A 13363-nucleotide genomic window follows, 5' to 3' on the forward strand; every position below is an offset into this window, starting at 1 on the left:
TCTATTTAACCCAGCCAAACCCATACCACCTCGTCTGGTCACTGATGTGCACGTTATGTTTGTTTCTCACCCCTTTGTGTGTTTTCTCTCTCTGTCCCAGGACTGAGTGGCGTCTGCAGGAGGTAGCGGTGGAAAAGAAAGGACTTGCATTAAGGTTATACGTATGTTTTTGGAAAGTCATTCTGCTTAGTGGTTTATCTCCCGTGAAAGAAGGGAGTACACGCATTCTCAAGTGCGCTTTACACAGCCCCCTGCAGACCCAGCCTGGGAACACGGTTACTGAGTCATTCAGTGTTCATTTTGTTTGGTTCTGTTTTAATTTGTGCTTTTGTGTTTATTGATCTTTAAAAATAAACCTCTGTTCTTCCTAAAACCTGCACCTGCGTTCTTCTTCTCCCTATGGAAGTCATGACACACAGCTGATAAATAAAGTGAAATTTGGACCGTAACCATTTTAACTGTTTTAAAGCAACAGTTTAGCAGTATTAAAAATAAATAAATAAATACAATTCAAAAACTAAATAACTAATAAATAACTAAAGTATCGAAAGTAAATAAATAATAAATAAATAAATAGATTTCTTAAAAAAAGAGGCCGTCATGTGGCCCCACTGCCTCTACACTTATATACTAATAACTCGACATTTAACACGACTATGAATGCATTCTTTACATGAAGGTCTGTGTAGATGTCACGACGATCCACAGTTTTATACTATGGGATAATAATCATTTTATCCCATCCCATTCTTTATGTAAAACACACACATAAAGTTATTTCTATCCATTAATTAATTTTAAAAGGAACACAGGTTTTGTGTAATTGATCACTTTGTGAATTTGATTATATTTATTTAATTAATTGCATGTAAAACCTATTAATTAAAGGCCAATAGTACAGTATGCATACCTCAGTAACAACACGGGTACATACTACTTATTATTAAATTAGAACAAAAAATAGCTTTATTTATTAATATTGCCTATGCTATGACCACTCTAGTGTAGGGGGGAAATGCCTTCATTCATTTTTGTCACAAGCGTTTAGATCAATCAAAGCATCATTAGCAAGATTTACAATCTGGTCAAGTGCTTTGAGGATCAGAACATCCATGTTAACATCTGTGTCCGACTCCTCATGGTAGTTCTTCACTGGAAAAATGTTGTTCATTGGAACACCCAACCGATGACTACAGTTTTGCATCTGAAAAAAGAAAAAAAAAGTAATAATAGCAATAATAATCAATCATAATTAAAAACTAATACATTTACCACCAAGCCTTTAAATCAGTGTAAAAAGCTAGTTGCAAAACAAAACCTTATTTAATTCTTTAGTGAATTGAGACACTTTTATAATTTACAGGAATTTTCATGAAAAGAAAAATATATCTTGTTGATTGTACATGTCTATTTTTCTTTGGAGACTAAAATGTGGGAATTTGGATCAGGGCCCGGTTTCCCGAAAGCTTCTTATCGCTAAGTAGTTCTTAAGTTGTACCTTAACCTCTCTCTTAACATTATGGCGCGATTCCCGAAGCGTTCGTACGCCAAGTATCTCTTAGGTCACACATTCGTAAGGTTGGTCTGGACCAACCTTAATTCACTCTCAAGACGCTAGTCGCCGCCACTGAGCAGCAGTCTTTATAAATCAGCAGTGTATGCAAGCACATTATGGCACGTTATCAAAGTCGTATTAATGATGGAATATACTGTAGGCCTGTTTAAGAACTTTATTTTATTTAATATCAGAACTAATAGAGTGACTTTTAATTAGCCTGTTTTATAATTTGACTAATGCATTAAAATTGGCAATCACTGTTAATATTGAACAGTTGGCAAACAATTTGGCAGCGATACAGTGTGTTGTTGTGCTAAACTGAAGACGGCGCCATCCGCGGAGCCGTGTGGTTCATGTAAATTTTTCCTTTAGGCATTTACATTTAGGCATTTGGCAGACGCTCTTATCCAAAGCGACTTACATTTTTATCTTATTATACATCTGAGCAGTTGAGGGTTAAGGGCCTTGCTCAAGGGCCCAACAGTGGCAACTTGGTGGTTGTGGGGTTTGAACCTGGGATCTTCCGAACCGTAGTCCAATGCCTTATCCACTGAGCTACCCCTGGCCCCAAACTTCAAAAGGCAAAACTTCAGCCCTTTTTATATTTTCCCTGAGGTCGCTATTAAAAAAAAATGTTTCGCCTTCCAAAGCAACTGATTATGGAGCTTCATGACCTGCTCAGACCTGCACTTGCCAGGCCAACGCTTCGTACTTACGCTCTACGTCCCGATATCCAGCTGTTCACTGCTTTTTGTTTAAAATATATTTCACTGATCATTAGCCATCATTCATGACTGGATGGACTTTTCTTTTGACAAGTTTTATTTCATGTGACATTTTATTTATTTAAATGAGAAAATAAACTTGGGAATTTCAAACCCCGCATCCATTCATTTTTCTGAGTAATTGTAATGCTTAAAACCTCTACTCTGGCATCTCATCGTATTTATTCTCTAAGTGCGCTATACAACCCCAACAACTGACATAATTCACATTGTTTCGGAAGCTGGCGAAGAGTTTTAGCTGTTTGTCAATCACCTATGATTGTATACCCGGTTCGTTTCACCACTACAGATTACATGAAAATATTAGCGACAGTTTGGTGATTTCATTTATATATTTGTCTATTATGGCATGCTACTGATAAGTTAACCCATGTCGAAATAAATGTTTTTGGAAGAATTTAGTGCAATGTTTAATTTGCAAAGAAAGTGCTGTCTTTTTTAACGCTGTCATGCAAAATAAGTGAAAAATCGATTCCTGAGCAACCAATGTCAGCTAATTCAGGACCTTCTCTGTAGACAGCGGCTTGTAATGTCAGACATAAGAGGCAGCGACTTAAGAATACTCCTAAAAGACAGTTTGAGGAACACATATAGAAAAGTAATCACTTTATGTAAAATATATCTTAAGAGTCTTCTTAGTGCGCTAAAAGTGTGCATTATCGAGAAACCGGGCCCTGTTTTTAAAAGGGCTAAATAATTAGAGAAAACTTCAAGTTTTTTAATTTGTATTTATATTTATTTAGAATATATATGTTCAATCCCAGTATTGTAATATTATAAGTTATATTCAAATTATACACCATTAATTAAATAATTACCTTTTCTTTTATCTTCTTACTGGTGTAGACTTTAGTCAGGTCATTTTTAACCAGTTCGCAGTATGCATCCACTTTTGTCATGACGATTACTTGAGGCATATCTGTACAATAAGAAAATAATCAATGACAAGATTTTCTTATTACTTAGTTAAAGTTAATGCTGTGAACAATCCACAAAGAAATTCATATAAAGGCCACTTGTGTGACTCCGGACAACACGTGACAAGTACTGACGAACTTGTCACGTGTCATCATTTATGCCATAGCAACTATATATGGTAAGTATCTCTTTTTACTCCTCTGAAGTTAATAAAACAAGAATTGCTGGTTGTCTCGTTACCGAGAAAACCTACATTTCTCCTTCCTTAGAAAATGTCTGTAAACTCCATGAAGTCTGTTTGACCTCTAACTATTACAAAGTGCTATCTGCAAATACTCCTTTCATTTATGTTAAATAAATACACGTCCTTTTATAAGCAGTTTTAAAGCTGTTATAACAGTACTTACTATACTTTGAAGCCTCCTCTCGGATCTTTTTCATCTTTTGAAAAACCTTATCATCCATGCGCGACACATCATTAGCTGATATAATGTTGACCAGGCAGAAGATTTGATCAGAAACCCTGGGATTGTATTTGTAGTCGTCGTCATCCTCGGACACGGGGTTAGCAGGGCTAAACTGAAAGACATTAAAGGGATAAATATTACTCCCATTTTACTGTGTAAAACTCTGTTACTGTTACTGCTGAACTACTTTTGTACTGTGATGTTAACTATTCAGAAAATATTCTAACAAATGATACAATATATATAAATGATATAAAGTATAACAAATGCTAAAAGTAGGAGGGTCTCACTTTGTATCCTTCTTTCAGAAACCCCTTTAAGGCTGAGACAATGTCCAGTACGTGTGCACCTTTATCATCTGCAGGTTCAAGTCCCATGATATCATTGAAGACAAAAGGCAGAATGGAGCCGTCCTTTCCCCTGATCTCATGGGTTTTGTACTAAAAAACAAAGACACACATTGTTAAGGAGGTTTTTTTTTTTTTTTGCTTTGCATTCTTTGTGCCTCTACAGGAGCGAAAGCCCAGTTTAAGAATATGTTGATATTTAGGCAAGAAAGAATTTCAACTTGATGAAGGGCCAGGAGTAGCTCAGTGGTTAAGGCATTGGACTGCGGTTCGGAAGATCCCAGGTTCAAACCCCACAACCACCAAGTTGCCACTGTTGGGCCCTTGAGCAAGGCCCTTAACCCTCAACTGCTCAGATGTGTAATGAGATAAAAATGTAAGTCGCTCTGGATAAGAGCGTCTGCCAAATGCCTAAATGTAAATGAACTACAGAACTACACTGAGATGGTGAAAACATGAGTATTGCACTTACACAAAAAAATTCATATAAATGCCACTTGTGTGACTCCAGACAGCACGTGACAAGTACTGAAGTACTTACAACTTTTGTGAAACTGGTTTCAGATATTGCATTAACAAGAGCCCCAGAGGTGATTCGTCCTTGGAAAGCATTATTGATGGAATTTATAAAGCTGGACTTTCCTGCTCCGACTTCACCAACAATCAGAATTCTGACAAACTTAACATCAGGATTGCTGAGCTTAAAGTTCCTCAGTTTAACTTCTAAATCATGTTTATTCCTATCACACAAAAAGTCAGATAATAATTGGTAAAATATTAACTTTAAAGATTTATTTAATAAATGTTAATATTTTTGAAAAATGTTAACATAACTTACCCCCAAGGCATTTTTCTCCAAGGTTTATCAAATACTTAAAAATATATAATACAATAAATAAAAAAACGTAAAGATACAGTTTGCATTTTTTTTATACAACACACAAGTTTATGATGTAGCAAGTTGTCTATATGTTTGCCAGATGCATGCACAGTGTCTCTATTTCTCTTACATGCCTAAATAATAAATCTTACAGCACAAACATTATTCATCATTTAATTTAAAATTTTGGATTATTACTCATAAATTCTTTTTTAATAATAAAAAAAAATTAAGAACAATTGTAACTAAATAAGAATCTGTTTAAGTATGTAATAATAAGAGTGAAAAAATAAACAACATCTAAAACATAGAAGAGGACTAAGAAGTGTTTGTCCTACTGATCACTAAACTCACCCGGAGGAGATGGAGGTGGTGGAGCTGGTGATGGTGGAGCTGGTGATGGTGGAGCTTGTGGATGGGAAGCAAACCCGCCCATTTTATTTAATTCAATGAATCCAGATGAATCGTCTTGACAAGAGAAGTAGCCAAAATAAAAATAAATGTTTAATGTTGGTGTATAAATTAAAAGAGTGTGTGTGTATATATATATATATATATATATATATATATATATATATATAGAGAGAGAGAGAGAGAGAGAGAGAGAGAGAGAATTTTACTAATATAAATTTGCAAAGACATACTCACAGGTACGGTCTTAGTCAACTGTTCCAAAAGATTCATAAATCTAACTTTTATACCCTGAGTTGTTGAGGCTCAGCCTACTTTTTGTTTTACACACACACACACACACACACACACACACACACACACACACACACTTTAATCTGAAAGCACTGATAATGGCATGATTTACTGGAAAAAGAAAGTATAAGGATGTAGTACTGATACATTTATGGTGCTCACTACTGTTTATTGGGTTGGAGGTCTGTTATGGAATACTGAATATTTTCCTTTATTATTATCCTTATTAATTAATTAAATAAATTATTTATTTATTTATTTATTTTTATTTGTCATTATCAACCTAATGGGGTAGTTCAGTGCTGAAACTTGCTTAATTGGATTTTAATTTTAACTCTATATTCATACCTGATTTTTAAATATGTACAAACTTAAGTTTAAGAACATAATTTAAAGAAATGTAAGAATACATTTTATTACATTTATTTGTGAAAAAGTGACTGATGTGCCTAACTTTTTTCAGCAGGGTCTCTGTTTTACTGAACAAGCCGCGACTTTTCATAAATATGTAAGACCTATTGACACCTGACTCATTATTTAGACACCCCCAAGACTTTCATTAACTCAGTTTTGTGTTCAAAACAATCGGTGAGGTTTGTTTATTCTCGATTTTCAGTTTTTCTATGGAGTTAATTATGTGCCAAAATTTTACAAACAAACACAATCTGCTTTGCAAAAAAAAATCGACTTTCTCACAAATGTGCCCAACCTATTTTCTCACAAATGCAATGGAGAAACTTTCTCTTCCAAAACAGCAGTTGGCGCATTGGCCAATTTACTCTATTCTCCCGAGACCTCAAACAATGTGTTTATATGGTTTACCCCTATGTCCCAGAGGAATATGAGTGGGGAACAGTTTTGAGGTGTCTATTATATATCCAGACAGCCAGACATATTAACAATCCACTATCTTTAGGATAGAGCCCTGTAGGGGAATAATACAGTTATATCAAACCACAGCTACATTTTAATTAACTATTGAAGGCTGAAAGAACTGCCATTGGCTTTTTATATCCTTATGCGACATTATGCATCAAAATCTTTTATAATTAGTGATCATATCTTCAGCAACAAGAGGGGATTAATTTCCTCAGCCAGCAACAACATTCATTTTTTTTTTTTACAACATACAGATTATTTAAATGTTGATATGATCACTAATCATATCATAATGACAAAAGAAACGTCCTCTGACTTTCAACTGTTTTTACTTTCAGTAAACTTAATGTGTAAATATTTGTATGAACACTAAAAGAGTCAACACTGTAGGACATAAACTAAAAATGTTTCCCAATGTGTCCCTGAATGAAGGGAGGCTCAAAATCAAAAGTACCAGTCAGTATCTGGTGGCCACCAGCTGCTTGAAGTACTGCAGTGCATCTCCTCCTCATGGACTGCCTATTGCGGACAGTCTGAGCACTGATGGAGGGATTGTGTGTTCCTGCTGTGACTCGGGCAGTTGTTGTGGCCATCCTGTACCTGTCACGCAAGTGTGATATTCGGATGTACCGATCCTGTGCAGGTGTTGTTACACGTGGTCTTCCACTGTGAGGATGATCAGCTGTCCTTCCCGTCTCCCTGTAGCGCCGTCTTAGGTGTCTCACGGTGCGGACGTGGCGATTTATCGCCCTAGTCACATCAGCGGTCCTCATGCCTCCCTGCAGCATGCCTAATGCACGTTTACGCAGATGAGCAGGGACCCTGGGCATCTTTCTTTGGGTGTTTTTCAAAGTCGGTAGACAAGTCTTTTTAGTGTCCTGCGTTTTTAGAACTGTGACCTTAAATGCCTACTTTCTGTAAGCTGTTAAGGTCCTAACGACCATTCCACAGGTGCATGTTAATTAATTGATTATGGTTAATTAAACATGCATGGAAAACATTGTTTAAACCCTTTGCAATGAAGATCTGTAAAGTTATTTAAGTTATATAAGTATACTGTATTATATATATATATATATATATATATATATATATATATATATATATATATATATATATATAAAATACAGTATACTTATATACAGGGTGTCCCAAAAAAATTTACAAAATTTGAAATATGAAAATCTGAATAACTATACTGGGTAAATAAAATTAAATAGGCCTAATGTTGAAAAATTAAATATTTATTTATAAAAATTTTAACAACATATTCAAAGGCATATAAATTTTTTAATCAATTTGGCAAAGCTTCACACATGTTGAATAGGTGCAGCACCTCTGACATGACACATGTCAAGCCAGTAGTCCAGCTCCTGCCAAACACACAGTAGCATATCTTGCGTAAAATTTTCCAGCACCTGAATGATCCTCTGCTTGAACTCTTCTAGGCTGGTAGGGAGAGCGGGGATAAAGACTGTCCTTTCACATAACATAGAACAAAATCCTTAGGTGTCTTGTCAGGTGACCGTAGTGGCCATTTCAACAGCACATTGTAATTAAAACTGAAACAAAAAGTAAAAAGCAAATAAGTAGATCATTAAACTTTGTTAGTTTTTACACATCTCATAAAATTTTAGATCATTTTGAGCGAGAATTGGCCATGTTTTACATAAATTCAATTTTAAAAAACTATTTTTTTCATAAATGTTGTTAGACTACGAATTTATGTAAAAAAAAGACACCATGTATATTCTAGATTGTAAAACTCAAATAAAATCTAGATTACATTATGTGTAAAATTAAATATTCCACCCCTTATTGTCTAATTTTAAAAATCCACTATCCCAAAATATCATAGTGCGTCTGAGTAAATCATTTTTTATACAGTATAAATATCATGTATCACATGATTGATGATTGGAAACTGTTAACTTTAAATGTGTAAGAGCATGCTTCACTGTTGTACGGGCATCTTATTCCACAAGTTCTGACACAAATCTTTCTTAATGAACTGATTTACTCACAATGCGGACATCCATGAATTCTTTGTCTCTTCGTTTATTTTTTTACGTCAAACGTTCAACACTTGCAGTGTTTTCTTACCGAAATCCAATATGGTTACAACAACTTATTTGCTGTATCTTATTACGTTTTTTTGATTATGGTTAGATTACGGTCAATAGCTTGTGGCAGGGGTAGCTCAGTGGTTAAGGCATTAAACTACGGTTCGGAAGATTCCAGGTTCAAACACCACAACCACCAAGTTGCCACTGTTGGGCCCTTGAGCAAGGCCCTTAAACCTCAACTGCTCAGATGTGTAATGAGATAAAAATTTAAGTCGCTCTGGATAAGAGCCTCTGCCAAATGCCTAAATGTAAATATGTTCTCCACATCTTCCGTATCCTAATAACTTCTACCGTGTGTAATAGACATGCAACTGCGCAATTATGGAATGACGTCACAGAACACATTACGATTATCATAAATGAATGTCTAATTAATAAACTTTAAATAAACACAACAACAGAATCCTAAAAATGAAATATGGCTCTTACAACTGTAAACTAAAAGAGAAAGTCTTTTAAATAATGCTGCATTCCTTTGCACCTATTTCTCTCCCTCTCTCTCTTTCGGTCTTTCACACAGTTAAAAAATATACACCCTAAAAAATGCTGGGTTAAAAACAACCCAATCTGGGTTGTTTTTAACCCAGCTGCTGGGTAACTATTGGACTAACTAAATGCTGGGTCATATTTAACTATAATGCTGGGTTAATTCTACCACATAAATTGGTTAAATGTTCTACCCAGATGTTGGTTCATTTTAACTGGAATGTTGAGTTAATTCTACCTCACAAATAGGTTATTATTATTTTCATGTTTTACAGTGAATCTGTAAAAAAAAAAAAAAACTACCCACGTCTATTAAACAGTTAAATTACTTTGATATACTGGTTTATTACAAAAAAAAAAAAAAAACTTAAAAGTTTTGCAAACCATACATACAGTATATGCAATAAACAACATCCTATTAAATGTTCATAGAAAAAACGTTTATTTTTCAAAAGCACAAGAACAGATAATCAACAGCGACATCATTACTATACTATTACTCATAAGGGCAGAATGGAGTAATAACACAAATAGGCTGAGGCAGCTTCTACAGAGCAGGATCTCTTTGTGACATTAGACATCTTTTCTGCAGAACAAAACTATCCAGCCCTGGTTCCGTTTTAACATACAAACACTGTCTATGACTTTTCAAGTAGGCCTTGCTATTTCATAGCAACATTACAAAAGGTCCTATACAGGAGCACACTACTTTGGAGTATATAAAAATATAAAATGCCTTGAAGCACACATCAACCGCCCCAAGTAGTGTGCATTGCTCCAGGGCCTGTCCCACCAGAATGACGAATGCCTGAGAGCAGCGCTGGTCATTATCTCCCAACGTCAGGATGTACAGTAGGGGTACGGCCTTGACACTTCAGCCTGCTGGAGGTATTCCACCATGTTGGTGCCAACCTTAGAAAGAAATGAAAGAAAGTTAAAAATTTGTTGAATAACAAAGATTAAACTGAATAAGACTATCAATTTAATGTGTAATAGGATTTATACTAAATAAAAAAATTACAAAGCTAGGGTATAGGTAACCTGAAACAAATACATGGAGACAGCTACTACCAAAAATTAAATAAGCAAAATAAGCATGGCTTTTGGGATAAAGCTCATATATATATGAGCTTTATCAGACTAGTTGATCTTGTGGTCTGCGTTGATTTTAAGCTAATTACCCAGGAGATGCATTGTCATAGCTGGGGTCATACTGGCACATTACAATCACCCAAATATTAATACTTCCATCTAGTAGGTATCTGTACAGCTTACTGATAGTTAATTTAGCCTGAGTCACAAGCAACTTTGGTTAAAGAGGGCTACCTGGTTAGCTTACATGCAGCAGTCATATTTGCATACTACTTGCTAAAGGGGGAAAGGTGTAAAATATTGTTATAACTCGGGAGAAATGCGGGCGACTTTTGACCGCGGAGTAAATTACTAGCTAATGAATAACGGGAGGTTAGCAGGTGTGTATATTTGTGAGAGGGTCAGTGTTTTGTAACACCCCAGCATTTTATTGTTTCAAGCAGTGAGATTAATAAAGTTAATTCTAATGTTAATGTGGTTGCTAACGCTAGCAACCTAACTAAATGCTAGCGGCATGCTAATACTACAGTTAACAGTTTCGTCACCCTGCAAACATTCTACAGAGAAAGATAAAAAGCTCAGACATCTTATCCGTTTCTTTCACACACAGGTGGGGTTCTGTGGCTAACTATAGCAGCTATTGTCAGCTAAATTAACTTACCTCAGACCAGCCTGAAAGTTTAATTGTAACCTTAACACGGTAACAGTAATAAATCTTACATATAGTAATAATATTTCAGTCATATGTGACTTAGGTGAGTGAACATGTGTATACAGACCTTGTATTTAACGTAATTTTCCCTTAAATGAACCGTCATCAGCGGTGTGGGAGCTCAAGAGAGACACGAAGCTCTGACTGACAGCCGTTGAATCCACCGGTGAACTTTGGGGGAGGGGCCACCAAACTTCAACCCAGCAGCTGGGTTACACAAAAACTACCCAACTCTCTGTAAATAACCCAGAAAAATGACCCAACAGAGGCAACCCAGCGCTTGGGTAGAAAAAACAACCCAGCGTTTTTTAGAGTGTATATTTTTATTGTTATATACTGTATCAGTTATAACAATACTATATATACACAAAGGAACCCCACCTGGCATTTTTATTACACCTCACATGATGATACAGGAGATTTTTATCTAACACACTATGTGTGTAGTTCCAAATAACTGAATCTTCAGCCTATTACAATCAACTAGAGGACCATCAGTTAAAAGAAACAGTTAAAAATATAAGGTTAACATAAAATACAGTGCAATCAGTTTAGACAAAGTACAGTGCTCATTTAATAAATGCACTGAATTTAAATGTGACTAATGTGATAGCACATCTGATCTCTTCTGGAAGCTGGTTCCAACTGCAGGTAGCATAATGACTAAAAGCTGACTTCCCTTGTTTTGTGTGAACCCTTGGTATTTCTAGCTGACTCAATCCTAATGATCTGAGCGGTCTGTTAGGTTTATATTCAGTTAGCATATCTGTAATGTATTTAGGTCCTAGGCCATTGAGCGATTTATAAACAAGTAAAAGTACTTTAAAATCTATCCTTGATGTCACAGAAGTTCAGTGTAAGGACCTGAGGACTGGTGTGATGTGCTCAGATTTTCTAGTTATAGTCGGAATCCTGGCAGCAGCGTTCTGGATGAGCTGCAACTGTCTAATGGTCTTCTTGGGAAGGCTGGTGAGGAGACCATTACAATAATCCACCCTGCTGGTGATAAAGGCATGGACAAGTTTCTCCAAGTCTTGATTGGTGTTACGTGTTAGATGTTATTGGGGATGATCTGTACCATTTAAGTGAGATGTTTAAAAAGCTAAAAATGGCCCAGCACCCACTTACCTCTCTGCGCTAATTACATCACGCACTGCACCACGTTCCCTCCGATCCTCCAGCATTCCTCTAGATGTCCGTACATCAGAGACTTTGACTATCTTTAAACGACGACTCAAGACGCATCTGTTTCTCCAGTACTTGGACTACCCCCCCCCCCGAAAAAAAAAAAAAAAAAAACCCTCTTCCCAGTTGTGTTGGACTAATGGCACTTAGTTATTAACCTAGTTAACCCAGTGTAAGTATGTATCCAATGATGTAATAAGAGTAATAATAAGCTCTGGATAAGAGCGTCTGCCAAATGCCTAAATGTATATGTAAATGTTTTTGCCACTGGGGTAAACCGTGAAGAAAATCCGTGAGGCAAGTAAATAAGGTACTTATTTTACTCAATTTCAAAATGTAAAACAAATGATGACTTCAAGAGAAAAGAAGAAAAACTGAGTGATGCCAAAAGAAAGAAATTATCAAAAGCAAATGAAATTCTAATAACGAAACCCCAACACAAATAATCTAACTACCAAATGAAAATTCTAGAAATGAACCCGGAAGCTTCGGCGCATACGACACCCAAACTAAACTACTCTAACTAATAATACAAAGTGCAAAGGTGGTTGTCACTCCCTACTTATTATTAACAAACAAAAGTTAAGTTTAACCTTTCTCTTGATTATTTTAGCAAGACTTAAATAACAATCGAAGCTAGATTGGTCAAAGCAAAGCAGTGCTTAATGCTCATTACAAACATCATTCAGTAGCAGGTGTTATATAGTTCAAGAGTTTGAACAAACAAAAGCAAGATCAGGCTAACGAATAACCAACATTGACAAAACACAGACTAAACACAGCAAAGCGTAAAACAACAACAAAATGCAATTAGCACAAAATGCTCGCCTGCCGACCGAAAAAACAGTCGCCCGCCGGCCGGAAAGCAAGACGACTGACAGCAAGCCAAGGGAGCCCCGCCACCTTTATGACGACAGGTCCAAGCTCATTGGAGGATTGGTGAACCCCGGACAACCAGTGTGTTGATCCTATACTTTTAAAGAGAAGAGACAAAGAAACAGATAGGAAAAGAAACAAAACAATACCAAAAACAACAAGTACACCAGGAAACATAACAATTGAAAACAAAACATCTAATTCTTGCAATTTTCTTAAGATGATAGTATGCTGATTTAGTTACTGCTTTGACATGACTACTGAAACTAAGTTCTGTCTCCAAAATCACTCCAGGATTCTTGACTTGATTTTTAGTTATTTGACCCCTAGAGTGAAGGTATGCATTG

At 35.9% G+C, this 13363-nt stretch overlaps 1 protein-coding gene and 1 long non-coding RNA gene across 4 annotated transcripts in view; both read right to left on the reverse strand.

The window, feature by feature from the left end:
- LOC128507016 (interferon-induced protein 44-like) overlaps positions 1-13363 on the reverse strand; it is a 136940-nt gene that overhangs the window by 68960 nt on the left and 54617 nt on the right. The window lies entirely within an intron of this gene.
- LOC128507018 (uncharacterized) lies at positions 9570-11333 on the reverse strand. The gene is made up of 2 exons (XR_008355767.1): positions 11023-11333; positions 9570-10063 (listed from the first exon to the last, which is right to left on the reverse strand). It is a non-coding gene; the product is annotated as an uncharacterized LOC128507018 (long non-coding RNA).

This window comes from Clarias gariepinus, chromosome 18 (genome assembly GCF_024256425.1).
Source record: "Clarias gariepinus isolate MV-2021 ecotype Netherlands chromosome 18, CGAR_prim_01v2, whole genome shotgun sequence".
Classification (NCBI taxonomy): domain Eukaryota; kingdom Metazoa; phylum Chordata; class Actinopteri; order Siluriformes; family Clariidae; genus Clarias; species Clarias gariepinus.